We start from the raw sequence: 19,926 nt of genomic DNA on the forward strand, positions 1-19,926 counted from the left end.
ATAGGTCATAAATGGTTTTATTCATTCTTTCGGCCCTTAAATCTAAATAGATGACATCAAGTTGTTTGGTCATTTTGATGGTAATGACTCCATCTATAAACATCCATAGAAGCCTAAATGGTTCCTCCTTAAAATTATGCAACTGTATCATTGAAAAATTGCCTCTGAGGAACCAATCACATGGGACTTTGAAATTAATGAGGTGCTCCCTCTACTTGTAACTTATTCTTTAGCTAAGTTTTCTAGTTAAGATAAAATTATTATTGCTTAGTTGTGCAATCTTGAATGGATTTTTTTACTCTTGCATAAAGCTGAAAGCCTATTTTCTAGTTGGTTGTTGCCAATTTAGATGGCTCATCTCCTACTTTATATATTTTACTAAATCCTAAGTGAATCAAGAAGTTATTCCCAACTTTTTACTTCTTCTTAATTATGAAATTATGTAATTTGCAGCTCTACCTATGTTCCTATTTTTCATGGCTTTAGCTAACATTTTTACATGGTGTCAGAGCTCAGTCCGGTATGAGTGCAAATTCATTTGTATATTGTGAGAAGGTGTGATCTTCCTTTTCTTTCAATTTGTCTTTTGCAGTCAATTTCTTCTATTTATTTGCAAGCAGATTTAAGTGAAGAATATCACCACCATTGAGGCAGATGTAAACCTTTGTTTCTAGATACATGCATCTTCCTCCCCTAATTTTTTGCATTCTTCTTTCTTTCTTCCTATGTTGATTATTTAAAATTTGAACGTACTTTGCAAGTACTGCATGATAAAGATTTAGGAAATTTTGGGGTTTTATAAAAATAAACTTATATAACGTTTTATATGGGGGGTTTCCTGCTTAAAGCATCTAGTGTAGATTTATTTAATTAAGCATCCTCAATAATAAAACTTAGAATATTATATTTGCAAGCTCTGCACTCTTCTTCCAATTGGCAATCAAAAGTCTTCTTTTGTTCTAAATTCCTATCTAAATGAGATTCTCGTGTTACAACTTTGATTGCTCCTAGAGATTCTTTCTAGCAGGGTTCTTGACTACATGAGATTCCAAAGTCACATCCTCAAGTGATTCTAGAGTTTCTTTCTAGTGGGGCAATATTGAGCATTGGATTAATAGTTCTTTCATTCCAATTGGAGGACATCTATGTCATTTTTTAGTTTTGAGCACATTTCTGGAGAATTATATCTTCTTGTCTGCAGATGACCAAATTCTAGATTTGGAGACTGTGTACTTGTATGTTCATCCATTTGAGTAGTTGAGAATATGTACAACTACATCTCATGCAGTGCTTTCTATGACTTTGATATAATATCGTAATTCCTCTTTGTAATTAAGTTTTTCTCAATTGGGTTTCCTCCATTCCTCTTTGTAATTGGATTCCTAATCATGGCTTTGTTGTTAGGACTCATATCCCTCTATTCACCTAGCTACACTTAAGGGGGGCTGCAGTGTAGAATATTATTCTAGCTAAGTTTGCTAGTTGTTAAGAGATAAGATTATGATTGCTTAGCTATGCAATATTGCATGGAGGTTTTTAATATTGCATAAAGTTAAAAGCCTATTTTCTAGTTGATTTTTGCCATTTTAGATGACTCATCTCTTTCTTTATATATTGTACTATTTCCTAAGTCAACCAAGCAATTATTCACAATTTTTTACTTCTTCTCTATTATGCAGTTATGTAATTTGCCGCTCTACCAGTGTTCCAGGTTTTCACAGGTTTAGTTAATATTTTTACATTGATGTGGATAACTATAGTGAATTACCATATGAGTTAGATATTTTGGAAAAATAGCATCAAAAAAAAATTGCAGAGTTCGAGATGCAATTGAAGTTAGTGGAGTCAAAGTTGTGTACAAAAGAAAGAGATCTTCAACAATGAAAGGATTGGGTTCCACAACTTATTGAGCATTCGTTTGGGTTGAATTCAGGCCTAGATGGACTAGTTTCAAGGAGAGTAAATTCTAGTCTAACCTCTTTATCATCATAATTCCTTTGTTTATAAAGGATAGGTCATAAATGGATTTATTCTTTCCTTCAGTCATTTAATATAAATCAATGATATCAAGTTGTATTTCCATTTTGATGGTAAGTAGTTTGTCTATAAACATCAATGAAATCTTGAATGGTTCCTCCTCGAAACCATGAAACTATATCATTAAAAAATGGGCTCCAAAGAACCAATCACATGGGATTTTGAAATTTATGACGTTCTCCCTCTACCTTTAACTTATCTAAAGGTGATATCCTCATGACTCAAATAAATCAAAAAAGGGTCAAAAATCTTTCTAAAAACTCATAGTAGTCCTATGTCACCAAGAGCATATGGGTCCATGTAGGCACTAGGATTATTTTCCATTTATCCAAAGAAATGTCTACCATGGACAAATACATGTGACTAATAGAATTGTGAATTTTAAAAAATAATTATGTGAAATATAAAATATTGGTACCTAATCTTTTATTTTCATGCTTGAAATAGAATAGTTGATTTTATATTTGTTCTAGAATTACCTTCAAAACGTGCATATTATAGGTCTTTCTCTTGAAACTATCTCTACGCAAATGGTTGGACACAATTGGAGATCACAAACACTTGTATCATGTTCAATCCCAAAAATGAAAGCCAACATAAAGAAGGCATCTTTCATAAATGGCATGAAACTAAAATGAGAAATTAGTAGTGAAGTCATTTTTGTATTTACCAAATAATTATGGAACTACTAGTTTGGAAACTTCAACCGATCTTTCCTTGTCTACAAACTAACTAGAATTTCATATAAAGGAAAAAAAATGTGTTGTAGGATCATGTGAGATTCATTAAATTTCTCTTGCTATTTAAAAATAAATCATAACTTGAATGTGTCTCCCAATGGTTGAATTGGTAAGATTTTACTTCCATGCACAAACATCTACTAGCTCTCCTCACATAAACTAGAGGTGCCATATACGGAGCCAATATAGAGATCCATGTCATACACCTAAATGATTCATAGTCACTTTTTGACACATGATTTAGTATTCATACATGAGCACCCTTCCTTACACTTTTATAGTTCTTAGACAATCTGGGTTAAAAAACTTGATTTGCATAGTCTAGAATAAAAGATGGGTTTCTCACAATAACACTTTTTCATGGTCCTTACATTAGGGACCTATGGTATTTATTGAGTAAGAGATGAGGCATAGGATCTACTATATCTAAGTTTAGGATAAATCTCTTAAATCTTCCTTATGGGAGGGGTTCTTTGCCTCCATAGGTATTCATTTGCAAAGGTTGACTGTATAGTATCCATGATTATTTTTTCTTTGTAGAATTATTTACACTATATAAATTCTCAACTTTTTTACCATCTACTCGAAAATTGTCATTACATCATGAGAATGCTCCCTTGTCTATTGGAAGTTCAATAATTCAGCTAACCAGACTTGCATTGCCCCATTTTCCTCACTATAAAATGCTTTTACTAATTAAAAATAAATCAACATAATGACACTCTTTCCATATATTAGTTCATAAGGGAATTCCTTAAGAAATTTTAGAGTGATGTAATTGGCTCATAGGGTTTTCTTCAAGTGCTTGTGTCACTCACTTTGATTGTTATTCTCTAGTATTTTGATCAATGTAATTAAATTTTTATTTGTACGTTTAGTTAACTCATTCCCTTAGGGGTAATAGTTTGATAATATCTTCAAGTAAATACCATTATCTATCCTTAGACCAAGAGAATCTATTTCATTTTTTGATATAATGGTCCTTAGTGTACCAAATCTTATAACAAGCACTTCTTGAAAGTTTGGTATTAGATTTTTTGTCACCTCTTTCAATGGAATAGCCTCATAAAACCTTGTTTAGTAGTTGGTAAATATAAGAATCTATCTGTGACCAAAACTTTATAGAGGATTAATCATTTTGATTAAATATAATCCAACTATGTAAAAGGCTAATCTACAATAATCGAGTGAAGTAGAAAGGATGAATTCCTTATTTTTATAATGAAACATTGAAACTATTCGAACTTTATTACTAGATCATAGAAATTGGAGAATAGAGTGAGCCAATAATATCTTGAACAAATTATCTTTATTTTGGTTGTCTAAGTTCAGAAAAGGTCACCTAAAGTCCTATAATGTATGTCATGAAGTCCCATAATGTACTTCATATCCCATAGGTTGTTCCACATAAACTTCCTCATCTATATAACCATTAAGGAATGGTGATTTCACATTCATCTAATATATTGGCCACTTGTATTGTGCAACAATAGCCAATATAATCTTGAAATATAATCTTGATTGTATCAAGTTATCTACAAGAGCATGTGATCCACATGACTTCATCCTCTTCCTCTATTATTTCCTCTTCCTCTTTATTTAACTCATCCTTTATTATTAGCAAAAGATTCACCTTGTGATCTAGTAATGTAGAAGGGAGGAGATTTGGACTTTCTTCAATGCTTATAAAAGACTGGAAAAAATACACCAAATTTTTTTAGAATTTTCCATATGCTTCTCTTAAAGTTGCAAAGAACCTATCAACTTTGTAACTATAGAAGTGGTTAGATCTTTACTTTCTTCAATACCTATTACTACTAGATTAAAGAGAAAGAGATCTCATAATTTTTTGGACAATTTTTAGTTCTATTAGTGTTCCCCTTGATATCTTGAATCCTAGTAATAAATTCATGAACGAACTCAGCTTCCTTCATCCTTAAATTTTAAATTCTCCTAAAAAAACTTAAAGTCTAACTAATCTAATTTTTTATGTATCTTGGTATGCAATTTTTAGGCCCTCCTATGCATCCTTTGATGTCATAGTAGCAATTCAAGGAAAAAATGAAACATCCAATGCAGATTGGATGATGAAAAGAATTTTGTCGTCCTTCTTTTTGTCTTCTTTAAGGTAATTTCATTGATTAGGTGTGAATGCATTTAATGCATTTTGATGATAGGAACTGTGTATCCCATTTCCACTAATTCACGGAGTTCTTGGGATAATAGTAGGGTTTTGATTTTGATACTCCAATAATCATAGTTGTCTTCCATGAACAACAAAAATGAAAATGATAAGTTGCTACTATTAGTCATCTAGAGATAACTGTTTCTCTAACCTTGCTAGATGCATAGTAAAAAAAATAAAAATACAACCTTCTCTAATTATAGTTGAAAGATTATAAGTTTAAAACAATCAAATCAAATAGACAAGAAATAATATTCATTTGAAAAAATCAACATATATTATCATAGCATATAAAAAACTAAAAAAATCTGTGTAAAGAGGGGGGCTAGTAACAACTAAAGTAATAAACGAAAACAAAAACATATCTAGAGTCGTAGCTTTTGTCAAGAACCCAATAGGGAAAATACAGTAGAGTACATGGAGAGAAACCAAACCTGCAGAGTGAGTATGGGTGATTCGTATATTCATCAGTAAGGAATGGGCACATTTGAGTGAGATATGGTGATCCTATCTTGAGGAGAAAATTTGTAGGTCACAATCCAACTTGCATGCAAAAACCCCAGTGATTTATCCTGGACCTCCCTCTTTTTAACCCCAGTGATTTATCCTGGACCTCATTAGAAAGAGGGAGGTGAGAAAAAATGGAGGGGGGGATGAAACCCGCTCCAAATGGGTTATGAACACCCATCAACATGAAAGAGGAGATCAACAATAAAGAACAGAAAAGGAAGAAACTGCACAAAAGGAAAAGAGAGCTCTATACATGAAAGGCAAGAAATCCTGTGGAAAATGACAGGTTAAAGGAAAGGAGCTAAGAGCGAGAGGAGAGAATGCGTTAGAGTACGCAGAGAGAGGACATGCGTTAGAACGTGAGAAACAGAGGAGATGAGTTGAAGAGAGGGATTTTGGCAAATGCTCTAGTTACAATTATTCTGGTAGACAGAATGCTTGAAAGAAATGTGGAAGCATAGACAAAGCTCTTGAACTGTTTGACAGAATACTCGAAAGAAATGTGGTTTCATGGAGTGCAATGATCGCAGGTTATGCACAAATTTGATTTGGTGAGAAGGATTTAGGAACCTTTGAACAATTACAATTGGCAGGTGTAAAGCCACATTCCACAACCATTGCTAGCACTCTCCCCAACTGCAGCAAAGGAGATCTTTTGAGCAAGTTAACAACATCCATCAACCCTTAAGAAGAGAGGGTATACATTATAAAGAGTAGGAGCTTATGAAAGGCAGAGAAGAGACTATGGGACGCCTTCCTTTTGAGTCAAAGCTGCTCAGATCAATGGGGAAAAAAGCAGTGAAAGATGGCAAGTGGAAATATTCAACGTAGGTTAACTCATGCTTGATTGCTTGCAGCTACATATCTAGAGGTTTTCGTCAAGAAGTTCAGGTTCCATACGCATACCTTTATTTATTTTTATTAATATTTTTTGTTAGGCAATTCGCCTACCTTGTGCATGCATTTTTCCTTTGGTGTTATGTATTTTGCGTACTTTTTATTGCTCAAAAAGTTAGATTAAGCTTCTCTCTTTGGCATTATGAGATTTTGTGAGGAGCTCATAATTGTTATAATTGAATTATGCACCACTGTTCTTTGTAAATTGGACTATACCCTAGTTAGTGTTAATCCAAAAAGTTTTCCATGTATTGAAAGCTATATCATTCAAATTAGTACAATGTGAACATAGCACTTTCAGATTGTAGAAAACAAATTGGGTTGATAAGTCAATAGCAATTGTAGTTGTCAATAATTTTAGAGTCCAAAGGAGTATGATTTATATGACGGTTATAGGACCAAAAACTCTTTAACCATATTTGAATATGTTGTTAAAATCTTCTTTCAAAGTTGATGTAGATAAGACAATGTGGGACCTATTTTAGATTTGGTACATACATTAAATATCTAAAAAATATATTTATTTCTTGTCGGTTGGTAGCTTTAATCTATATTAAAACAAATGCTTAGAGATTTTTTGTAGAAAAATCCTTTAGATTCATGAGATGGTTAGTAAGTTGAAAATAGTTGAATGAAGGTTGTTATCTCTGAATGGGTCCTTATTTAAAAGTGTTAGTCCTATTGATTTTTGACAATTAAAACCTTGAGTAGATTGAAGATCATAATTCTAGAGGTCTTTCCTCTGTAAAAGAATTTCATATGTTTATGAATTGGGTGGTAATAATTCAAACAATATATTTGAATATTCTTCATATTGGAACATGTAATGATTATTATTGGACATACTACTTTTACTAAAACAATAGAAGAGATGAAACATTTAAATTTAGAAATAGTCATTTGAGTAGTTAAATAATCTATCCTCCTTTCCTTGAAAATAAATTACATAAAAGGAACATAATAAACTATGTTATAGGGCCATGCAACTCACATCTAGTGAGATTCAAACATTATTATATCTCAAAATGGAACATCGTGGTTATAATCAACATTAGGTACCTCATACTTAGTCATAAGGTAATACCTTCAAGATCTACCAAACATATGATAGATGTATATGTCCTAACATAATTAAGGTAGCAAGAGATAGGAGGTTAAAGGGTGTTTATAACAACAAGATATATAATGATCCCTTGGGTAAAAGAACCTCCACAATAAATCTATTATGTGAATTTTGAATGGAAGTGTTTTCCTATGGTTTTGTGTGAACCAGGGTAATTTTTGGTTGAGTCATGAATTTAAATACTAGTTTGATAAAACCAACCTTTGGACATTCAAATTGGTTTATGATCAATAACAAAGGGACTTTGAGTCAAAAACCTCGATATCCAAAGGGGAAGTGGTATTGTATGGGTTGGTAATTAGTTATGATTTCTCAAGTATTGTTATGTGTTATTAATTAATAAAACCCTAATTATGGAGAACTTGTGCATAGGTCTTTTGAATTTTGGGAGAACTAGTGAGGATAACTACATGTAACTTTGAACCATTTGGAAGGAGGAACATAGTTGATCCTTAAGTGAAGGATTCCCCTGTGACCTCAAGTTTTTAGGGGAAGGGTCTAGGGGAGATAACTATAGATAATGGGTTTGTTTCTTATTTGACCTTCCCTCTTTGGAGGCTTTAGAGGAGGCTGCAGTGCATAATGGACGGTTATTAAAGAGTTAATAAAAATCAATAACTTGTATATAATATGTAATATGCCTTTGGATAGAAAGTTGAAGAAGTGAACATGGGTTTACTACCTTATATAGTTAGTATTTTATTAAGGGTCCATGTTGAGTTGAGGCCATCTTATGTTGGTTTTATGTAATTGTTATCATGAGTTTGTGAAATTTAATCCTAGACCTAAAAGCTTCTAAATTGCTAGATTGTGATAGACTTATCCATTTGTCCAGTATTGTAAATCTTGTTATGTATGACCCACACAAGTGTAAATCATTGGTATATTAAAGTAGTGATAGGTAGTCATTGTACTATGCTAATGATTGATGCTAATGATCGATGTTTGGGCTACTACAAGCGATTATTCAATATTTACCTAGTTCATAGAGATGAATTTTCCAAGGCTACCCTAGATATGATATGCTAACAGTTAGTAGGTTGTCAGTGGACTATGCCAATGGAAAACGCCAAGACCTACTATTTTTTCTTTTCAATTAGCCAACGTTCACTTGGTTCATAGAGGTGAAGGATTGCTAGGGGTTATCTGAGATTTGATACAATAACAATTGCACAAGTAGTTACTTTACCATGCATGTAGGAATAACTAGAACTAACTGTTGTATCAAGAGGATTCACTGGAAGCCACCTATAGCATGTGGGTGATCAATGTCAAGTGTTACCCAATATTTTAAAAAAAGATAGCTAAAAATATGACTAAGGTCACTAAATTGTATATGTCACAAGTTACTTCTTCCTAGTTGGATAGACTTGTTGTCAATGGCCTATAGGAAATTGAAGTTAGAATCCATGAGGCTAGGTTGGTTCACTACTTATGGATATCCTTAGGATTAAGGATGGACCCATGATGTAGCATGAAATTCATCAAACCCTCTTCTTAGTCATCAGATGGTATACTTGACTCTATTGGTTTGAGGACGGACTTGGGATGTAGTATGGGTTGCATTGAATCGTCTTCCCAATTATCCACTAGGGCATAAGACTAAGGAAAGGAATGACACCCACAATGTAGTGCAAAATGCACCAAGATTACTTTTCTCTCTAGGATGCACTTTGGACAGGAGATAGTTACCCATTATGGATAAGTCATTCACTATTATCCTTTTGATTCTCATATATGAGCTAATCACTATTATCCTTGTGATTCTTGTTTATGAGCCAGTTGCTATTATTTTTGTGATTCTTGTATATGAAATTGTCACTATTATCTTTGTAATGTAGGTATGAGATAGTCACTATTACCTTTGAGAACCCTATATGATCCAATCACCATGTATGTGATGTATGTTGGAACTAGTCAGGTCATGTATCCTATGTACTTGTGATGTATATGAGCTAGTTCCTTGTGTATATATGATGTATGTTTCAGACAATCACGAGGTGTGTGAGATGCGATATGACCCTTATGTATAGGTGTTCATTAAACACTATTGATTGGTAATGTTGACTATGTAACTAATACTTGATGGAAATGATTATCATTTCATCATAATGGGACTAAGTTGATAGCTTACAATTAATGAATAGTCAAAGTTTAAAGAGATCAAAGATCTCGTACAAGAGGAGAGAACAATATCCCTCTAACATTGAATACAAATTGTGAAGCCCCTAACTTCTCACAAGAGGATATGCAAGTAGGGTCATCATGAATTTACCCTCGAGGTTTAGGTATGGGTCTAGTGATGACCTCAATTATAGGATCTTAACACTTTCAAGTTAAGAATATAAATAGTTTCATTGAATTGAGACCACTAGGGTGAACAAAAAATAATGAAGTCAACACTTCTAAGATAATTGGAAAAATATTTCGTCAATTAGTTGATAATGGATGTTTCAAAAAAAATTGTAGTATCCAAGGGGTGGAGTTTGCAAAACCCTAGATTACAAATTTTTTGTTTTCTCTTGTGTAATTTGTAAATTACTTTTCTTTAATTTATATGAGCTAACTTGATTTTTTTTCTTGATATTTCACTACATATTTGGGAACTTCACAATATTTATACATAATTAAGAATTCCTTTTGCCATTGTTGTTGGGTAGAGCTAGACTGCTTTTAGAGAACCAATTGAAGTGTGTCAATGCAAATTATTTCATTATTCTTTAATGATTGAATTTGATATTAAATATATTTAAATTTAACAACACAAAAAAAATATCACACTAACTAGTACCTAATCTCCAATGCATCGATGGTATCTGTAAATGTTGAAAGTAATTACCTATGTTATTGCTCTTCGTTCTGGGATCTGTGTTAGGTGACCCTATAAACCAAACGGCTATATAGTTCAAAAGACTATAAAAAGTTTGTAGCATATATTATAGGAGATACTCAGAGAATTGAAGTTTGTAGCTTCGGATTTTGTTTAGTAGAAACCAAAAATCAAAATGTGGAAGCTCTTCTTAATTGCTGCACTGGGTATTTCGCCTGATGTATAGTTCAAAGAAAAAGAGAGAGACAAGGAGTTGTTTTCCTGGAAAGAAAAAAGTCCAGGGTGGTGGGCTTTGTGCTAATAGTTTGTTAGGACAGTCAACCTATGGTGTATATCTATTCCACAATTAAAGATTTCTTATGTGGATATCTATGGTGTATTACCATATGAGTTAGATCTTTTGGAAAAACGGCATCAAGAAAAAATTGCAGAGCTTGAGATGTAATTTAAGTTCATGGAGGCGAAGTCGTGTTTAAAAGAAATAGAACTTCAACAGTGGAAGGATCGGGTTCCACAGTTTGCTGAGCATTCATTTGGGTTCACTTTAGGCCTAGATGGGCTAGTTTCAAGGAGACTAAATGCTAGGCTAACCTCTTTATCATCTCAATGCCTCAGTTTATAAAGGATAGGTCATAAATGGATTTATTCTTTCCTTCGGTGCTTCAATCTAAATCAATGATATCAAGTTGTTTGGTCATTTTGATGGCAAGGAATCTATCTATAAACATCCATGAAATCTTGAATGATTCTTCCTTGAAACCATGAGACTATATCATTAAAAATGGGCTGCAAAGAACCAATCACATAAGATTTTGGAACTTATGAGGTTCTCCCTCTACCTTTAACTTATCTAACGGTGATCTCCTCATGACCCAAATAAATAAAAAAAGGGTCAAAAATATTTCTAAAATGTCATAGTAGTCATGTGTCACCAAGAGCATATGGGTCCATGTACGCACTAGGATTATTTTCCATGTATCCAAAGAAATGCCTACCATGGCCAAATATATATGTGGCTAATAGAATTGTACATTTTCAAAAAGAATTATGTGATAGAAAATATTGGTACCTAATCTTTTTTTTTTCATGCTTGAAATAGGATAGTTGATGTTGTATTTGTTCTATAATGACCTTCAAAATGTGCATATTATAGGTATTTCTCTTGAAACTATCTCTAGGAAAAGGCTGGATGCAATTGGAGATCATAAACACTTGTATCATGTTCAATTCCAAAAATTAAAGCCAACATAAAGAAGGCATCTTGCATAAATGGCATGAAACTAAAACAAGTAATCAGTAGTGAAGTCATTTTCATATTTACCAAATAATTGTGGAGGTCCTAATTTAAAAACTTCAACCGATCTTTCCTTGCTTACCAAACTAACTAAAACTTTATATAAAGGAAAAAAAATGTGTTGTAGGATCACGTGGGATTCATTAAATTTCTCTTACTATTGCAACATAAATCAATGATAGTTCAATTGGTAGGATTGTACTACCATGCACAAACATCTACTAGCTCTCATCACATAAAGGAGAGGTGTCATATACTAATACAATGTAGACCTCCATAGCCTACACCTAAATGATTCATAATCACTTTTGGACACATGATTTAGGATTCATACATGAGCACCCTTCCTTACACTTTTATGATTCTTAGACAATCTAGGTTAAAAAACTAAATTTGCATAGTCCAGAATCAAAGATGGGTTTCTCACAAAAAATTATTTTTCATGGTCCTTAAATTAGGGACCTATGGTGTTTCTTGAGGAGGAGATGAGTCATAAGATCTACTATCCTTAAATTTACGATAAAGCTCTTAAATCTTCCTTATGGGAGGGGTGCTTTGCCTTCTTGGGTGTTCATTTACAATGGTTGACTGTATAGTATCCATGATTGTTATTTCTTTGTAGAATTATTTATGCTATAAATTCTCCATTTTTTCACTAAAAACACCACTATGCTTGAAATTCTCTATGATTCTCAAATAATTTCAAATGACTCTTTTCATCAATTGTATGGATATTTGAAAAGGTATCCCCCACTCATCTAATTAATGCATTGAACCCTCAACAACCATGATTCTTAAAGGATGAATTGATGCACACACTTGTAGATTAATTCTATTAAATATTTAGAATATTTATCATGCAAATAATGCATCGTACATGACTTTTCTATTAATTCCCATAACAATTAACCATTGACTATCTTGAAAAATGAATTGAATCAAAATGGGCACTGGTGTGAACACATGGCTACTATCCATAATTTTTATTCACCTATTCCATGCACATGACACTTATCATAAGAAATGTGGAAAACACACTTGCAAAAAGGGAAACTAATTAGCTGTATACAATAAAAGATTTGATCATTCAATTGAAATATTCTACAAATAAGAACATTTCCTTCCCTTTCTACCAGCTCATAGGCATTAACTTGCTTACAATTAATGATATGAAAGGGACCTCCCCATAATGAGTCAAACTTAGCATGTTACTCTGGCTATGTGGCTCTTTCCTCCAACTTGAGGACTAAATCTCCTTCTTTGAAATTGGGGTCCACTATAAAATAATTTATTTACCATCTATTGGAAACTTGTCATTACATCATGAGCATGCTCCCTTGTCTATTGGAAGATCAATAATTCAGCTAACCAGACTTGCATTGCCCCATTTTCCTAACTATCCAATTGTTTTGTTAACTGAAAAAATAAATCAACATAATGATACTCTTTCCAAAAATTAGTTCATATGAGGACTCCTTAAGAAATTTTAGAGTGATTTAATTGGCTCATAAGGTTTTCTTCAAGTGCTTGTCACACTCACTTTGATTGTTAGTCTCTATTCTTTTGACCAATGCAATTAAATTTTTATTTGTAGGTTTAGTTAACTCATTCCCTTAGGGGTAACAGTTTGATAATATCTTCAAGTAAATACCATTATTCAAGGAAAAACTATCCTTGAACCAAGAGAAGCTTTTTGATTTTTTGATGTAATGATCTTTAGTGCACCAAATCTTGTAACAAGCACTTCTTGAAAGTTCGGTATCAAATTCCTTGTCACCTCTTTCAATGGAATAGCCTCAAACAACCTTGTTTAGTAGTCGGTAAATATAAGAATCTATCTGTGACCAACACTTAATAGAGGATTGATCATGTTGATGAAATATAATCCAACTACATGCAAAAGGCTAATCTGCAATGATTGAGTGAAGTAGCAAGGATGAATTCCTTATTTTTATAATGAATAATTGAAACTATTGGCACTTTCTTACTAGATCATAAAAATTGAAGAATAGAGTCAGCCAATAAAATCTTGCACAAATGATCTTTATTCTGGTGGTCTAAGTTGAGAAATAGCTACCTAAAGTCCTATAATATATTTCATGAAGTCCCATGATGTACTTCATAACCCATAGGTTGTTCCACATAAACTTCCTCATCTATATAACCATTAAGGAATGCAGATCTCACATTCACCTAATATATTGGCCACTCGTATTATGCAACAATAGCCAATATAATCTTGAAATATAATCTTTAATTGTATCGAGTTAGCTATAAGAACATGTGGTCCACATGACTTCATCCTCTTCATTTATTATTTCATTTTCCTCTTAATCTACCTTATCCTCTATTATTAGCATAAGATTCACCTTGTGATCTAGTAATGTGGAAGGGAGGAGATTTTGGACTTTCTTCAATGCTTATAAAAGACTAGGAAAAATACACGATTTTGTTTGTAGAATGTTCCATACACTTCTCATGAGATTGCAAAGAACTAATCAACTTTTCAACTTTAGAAGTGGTTAGCTCTTTAATTTCTTCAATACCTATTACTATTGGAGTAAAGAGAAAGAGATCTTAGAATTTTTTTGACATTTTTTTGTTCTTTTATTATTTCCCCTTGATATCTTGAGTCCTAGTAATAAATTCATGAATGAACTTAGCTTCATCCATAAATTTCAATTTCGCCTAAAAAAACTTAAAGTCTAACTAATCTAATTTTTTATGTATCTTGGTATGCAATTTTTAGGGCCTCTTATGCATTGTTTGATGTCATAATAGAAATTCAAGGAAAAAATGAAGCTTGCAATGCAAACTGAATGATGAAAAGATCTTTGTTGTCCTTCATTTTATCTTCTTTCAACTAATTTCGTTGAATTGGTGTGAATGCATTCAATGCATTTTGACTACAAGAACTGTGTATCCGACTTCCACTAATTCATAGAGTTCTCGGGATAAGAGTAGGGTTTTCATCTTGATACTCCAATAATCATAGTTGTCTTCCATGAACAACAAAAGTTAAAATAATAAGTTGCTACTGTTAGTCATCTAGAGATAACCATTTCTCTGACCTTGAAACATGCACAGTAGAAAAACAAAAATTACAACCTTCTCTAATACTAGTTGAAAGATTATAAATTTAAAATAATCAAATCAAATAGACAAGAAATAATATTCATTTGAAAAAATCTACATATATTATCATAGCATATAAAAAACTAAAAGAATCTATAAAGAGAAGAGGGGAGCCAGTAGTTGCACAGGGTCCAATATTTCTACACCCACTTGTGATTATAAGATCTAGTCTTGCAACATATCTATACTATATATCATAAATAAATCATCCATCTGTAAATCAAAATTACCAAATATCTACCAAAATGGACCAATACTTGAACACATGTGAATCTATCAATGTTATTTAAGAAAGACATAAATAAGTTCATTAATAAGCTAAATAAATAATATTTAAAAAAAAAAAATTATCATAGCTATCCACCATAAGTGTCTAGGCTCACTTAAACAAAGTATTGTTATCATAGTGAACAAATATTATTTTTATGTGTACAACTACTGGGCAGCAATATATATGCATTGGAGTATTTCATATTAACAATTTGTTTTATCACAAATATAAAAGGTGAGTACAATAAATACCTTGTAATAATGTGTTCAAAAAGGTTTTAATGTTCAACTATTGGTTCATTTGTGTTGGATATAAGTTGTATTTAATATAATAATGTGTTGTTTTAATAAAGACAAAAAAAACTTGTGTTCAATTATCGGTCATTTTGTGCTAGATATAAATGATAGATATAACAAAACATTTATGATTATTAATAGATATTTGGGCCATTTAACTTCCATATAAATCATATTTTACATAGAAACACAATGCTCAACTAATAGCAAATCATATTTTTTATTAAATTAATATTTTGGTCAAAGATTTTTTTGAACACTTCCTATTAGACATGTAAATCATACCTTCAAACCTTAATATAGATAACTAAATGTCCCTTTTACATTGTTAAAAAAACAAAGAATAAAGATCTTACCATATTCCATATAGACTACATATTTAGGAAGTTATCATGGTCCCTCTCCCCTATTATCCTTGCATATGAAAAACTAACTAGAATATTACAACAGCAGTGACAAGTTTTATAGACTGTGGAAGCGATCGAATAGAATAAAAACAAAAAGAACCAAAAACAACTTAAAATTTCTTTATTACAGCGTAAACATGCAGTAAAGCATCAGAATAAAACTTAACGAAAGTAAAAAAACAACAACAAAAAAAGAAAACTGATCTCCAACGCATCATATATTCAATTTTATCTAATCTCCAATGCATCGATCGTATCTTTAAATGCTGCAAGTAATTACCTATGTTATTGCTCTTCGTTCTGGGATCTCTGCTAGGTGACCCTATAAACCAAACAACTATATAGTTGAAAAGATTATAAAAAGTTTGTAGCTTATATTATAGGAGATACTCAGAGAATTGAAGTTTGTAGCTTCGGATTTTGTTTAGTATATAGACACCAAAAATAAAAATGTGGAAGCTCTTCTTAATTGCTGCCATAGGTGCAGGCACTGGATATTTCGCAGGATGTATGAAGAAGAAGAAGAGAGGGACAAGGAGTTGTTTTCCTGAAAAGAAAGAAGTCCAGGGTGGTGGGCTTTGTGCTAATGGTTTGTTAGGACAGTCGACCCCAAATCCACAATTAAAGATTTTTTATGTCGATAACTATGCTGTATTACCATATGAGTTAGATCGTTTGGAGAAACAGCATGAAGGAAGAATTGGAGAGCTCGAGATGCAATTGAAATCCGTGGAGGCGAAGTTGTGTGCAAAAGAAAGAGAGCTTCAACAATGGAAGCATCGGGTTCACTTAAGGCACTGGCCATAACGCTCATCTTGGTTTTAAATTTTGTGTTTTTTTTTCACCTTCACAATTAGTACTTCCATTTAATGTATTTATCTGATTCAATGGATGTTTATGATTTTCAGCTGAACAAAAAATTGCAGAGCTTAAGACGCAATTGAAATCCGTAGAGGCGAAGTTGAGCTTCAAAGATGGATATTTCGCAGGATGTATGAAGAAGAAGAAGAGAGAGACAAGGAACTCTTTCCGAAAAGGAAGAAGTCCAGGGTGGGCTTTGTCATAATAGTTTGTTAGTTCAGTCGACCTCATTTCCACAATTAAAGATTTCTGATGGTGTATTACCATATGAGCTAGATCTTTTGGAAAAACAGCATCAAGAAATAATTGCAGAGCTAGAGATGCAATTGAAATCCGTGGAGGCGAAGTTGTGTGCAAAAGAAATAGAGCTTCAACAATTTGCTGAGCATTCATTTGGGTTCACTTCAGGCACTGGCCATAACGCTCATCTTGCTTTTAAATGTTTTCCATATTTTTTTCACCTTCACATTTAGTACTTCCATTTAATGTATTTATCTGAATCAATGGATGTTTAAAATGAATTTCAGGTGAAGACTCCCCAACATTTGAGATGGCAAGCAATGACAATGGAGAAAGACTTTAGTTTTCAGCAGAAGAGGATGATCCAAGTCATCTGCCGTCTCAGCAGAAGAGGATGATCTTCGAATGCCATGGGAGGGTCACTGGAATTCACTGCAGAACAACTTGACTACGGGGTGATACAAAATCTCTGGACAATGAATTGTTGATTCATGGCTTATTAATCTTTCACATTCTTGTATATAAATTCCAGACAAGATTGTATACAAACAACTATGAACTGAACACCAGTTATACTCTTTCTGCCATATTTTTCTTTTTTGAAATTTTTTTATATTATAATTTTTCCTGTTCAACAAAAATCTATTTAGATGAATACTAATGAAAATAATGTATAATTTTAACGTGATGAATTTTGTGCGGCACTTCTGGTCAGATCCTTGATTTTAATTGAGAGTTACCTGCAGACATACAAGTTTTATGCATTTCCATGGAGTGGTGGTCTAATTGTTTTGAAGATAAAGTTTTCTTTTGTTCAGGTTTTTAGATGTTTAAGTATGGCTTTAGCTTTCTCAGGTTTAAGGTTTTAATTTAGTACATTAGCTAGCCCGTGGATTTTTTTTTTATATTTCTTTTGACAATATAATGTTATATGTAATCCTATGCAATTTATTCTTATAAGAGATTATGATAAAATAAAATTTATAAGTGTTAAAGCTGGTTTTAATAGGATATAGAATATTTTTAATTGGATTCTATATATATTTTTATTAGATTTATAGGTATTTATATAATTATTTTTTTAATTATTCTTAAAGCATTCTCTATATGAAGTAAACCACCTATTTTTTAAAATCAATTAATTTCAGAAAATAAATTTTTTATGATAAAAAAATAAAAATATATATTTTAACATTATTAAATAGAAAAAGAATAGTGGTAAAAAGGAAAATCTATTTTTTATTATTTTTTATGAATATATTTTAATATTATTTTTTTATTATCTTGTTTATTCAATTTTAAAAGGAAAAAAATATTTAAAAAGAAAGAATTGGCTTTATTGTAATTGTTCTTCTTCTTTTTCCTTTGAAAATTAATATTATATTAATTTTAATATTTATTTTAATTATTTATGTATGAAATTACAAATAATAATTAAAATTATTAAAATCAATTTCATTTATAATTATTTATCTTATTAAAATATTAATTATTGTTAAATAATTATATTTTGAATCAATATCTTTATTTTATTACTATTTTTCTTTGTCTTTTAATGTTACCTTCTTTTCTTGGATATTTTATCTTTTTTTTTTAATGTATTCTAAATTTTCTACTTCTTTTTGAAGGATTAATTTTTATTAAGTTAAAGTTTAACTTAAATTTTATATACATATTAGAATTAATTTAATTTATATTTTTTTCTTATTAAAATTTAAATAATTATATTTGAACTGATATTTAATTTACACAACAAATTAAATTTCAATTTAAAACCTAAATTAAATGTTTAAATCAAGAGAGCAAGAGACTGAGAAACTAACTTTAGATTTTCTCATTTGATGCCAATAATTTATGCATGGCATGTGTTCTTGGAGATTTATATTGAGGGTAGCATGTCATTTGCTTGTTGTCTCCATCTCTATCACTCTCCACTATCTATATTTCCTTATCTCTCACTATATCTCTCTATTTTCCCCCTTTATCATTTCTACTATATCTATATCTCTATCTCACCTTCTCTCTCCCTCTCTCTCCCTCTCTTCCTCTTGCTCCCTCTTTTTATATCTCTCTATTTCTATATCCTCCCTCTCCCTCTCTCTCCATCTATCTATTTATATATCCTTCTCCCTATTTATATCTATCCTCATATATCTTTCACTCATACACATTCCCTATTTCTCCCTCATTATCTATATCTCTATCTATTTATATATCCTTCTCCCTCTTTATATCTATCTCCATATATCTTTTACTCACACACATTCCCTATTTCTCCCTTGTTATCTCTGTCTCTATAACTCTCTCATTCACACAAACACACACTCCTGATTTCTATCTCTATCTCTAGATCATATATGCTCATTTTCCTTCATCTCTCCTACTCTCTCTCTATATATATCCCTTTGTACCTCTCCATATATCACTTCCTATATCTTTATCTTTCTATCTATCTCTCTATATTCCCCTCTCTCATTGTTGCCCTCTTTCTATCTATATTTCTCTTTCCCGCTTTCTCTCCTTTTCTATTCCTCCCTCTCTCTCACCTCCTTCATATTTAAATTTTATATCTAGTCTCTCTCTTTTCTATTCCTATACATCGTTGTCTCCCCATCACTCCCTCTTTTTATATCTCTCTACTTCTACTCTATCTAATACATATACATGCAGTCCTTGTTTCTCGTTCCTTATCTCTATCAACTCTATGTATCCATCTTTCCCCCTCTCTATCTCTCTCCTTCTCTCTAATGTTTAAACCTTTCTCTCTATTACTTGTATTTGTCACCTTTACTCTCTCTCATTCTTTATCCCTATATCTCTTTGTACATATATACCTCTCCCCTCTTTGTATCTATATATAGTTATTTCCACTTCTCTCTCTTTCTTTTTACCTCTATCTATCTCTTTATCTTTACCCGTCTCTTGTTTTATCTTCCTATGTATCTCAATATCTCTCTCTTTTTCCTCCAATGTATGTGTATCTCTCCTTCTACCTCTCTCTGCTCCTCTCGTTATATCTTCTTATATCTCTATATCTCCCTCTTCCTTTATAGATCTCTTTCTCTCTACTCCCTCTATATCCCCCCATCTTTCTATCTTT

Source organism: Cryptomeria japonica, chromosome 7, assembly GCF_030272615.1.
Source record: "Cryptomeria japonica chromosome 7, Sugi_1.0, whole genome shotgun sequence".
NCBI classification, from domain to species: domain Eukaryota; kingdom Viridiplantae; phylum Streptophyta; class Pinopsida; order Cupressales; family Cupressaceae; genus Cryptomeria; species Cryptomeria japonica.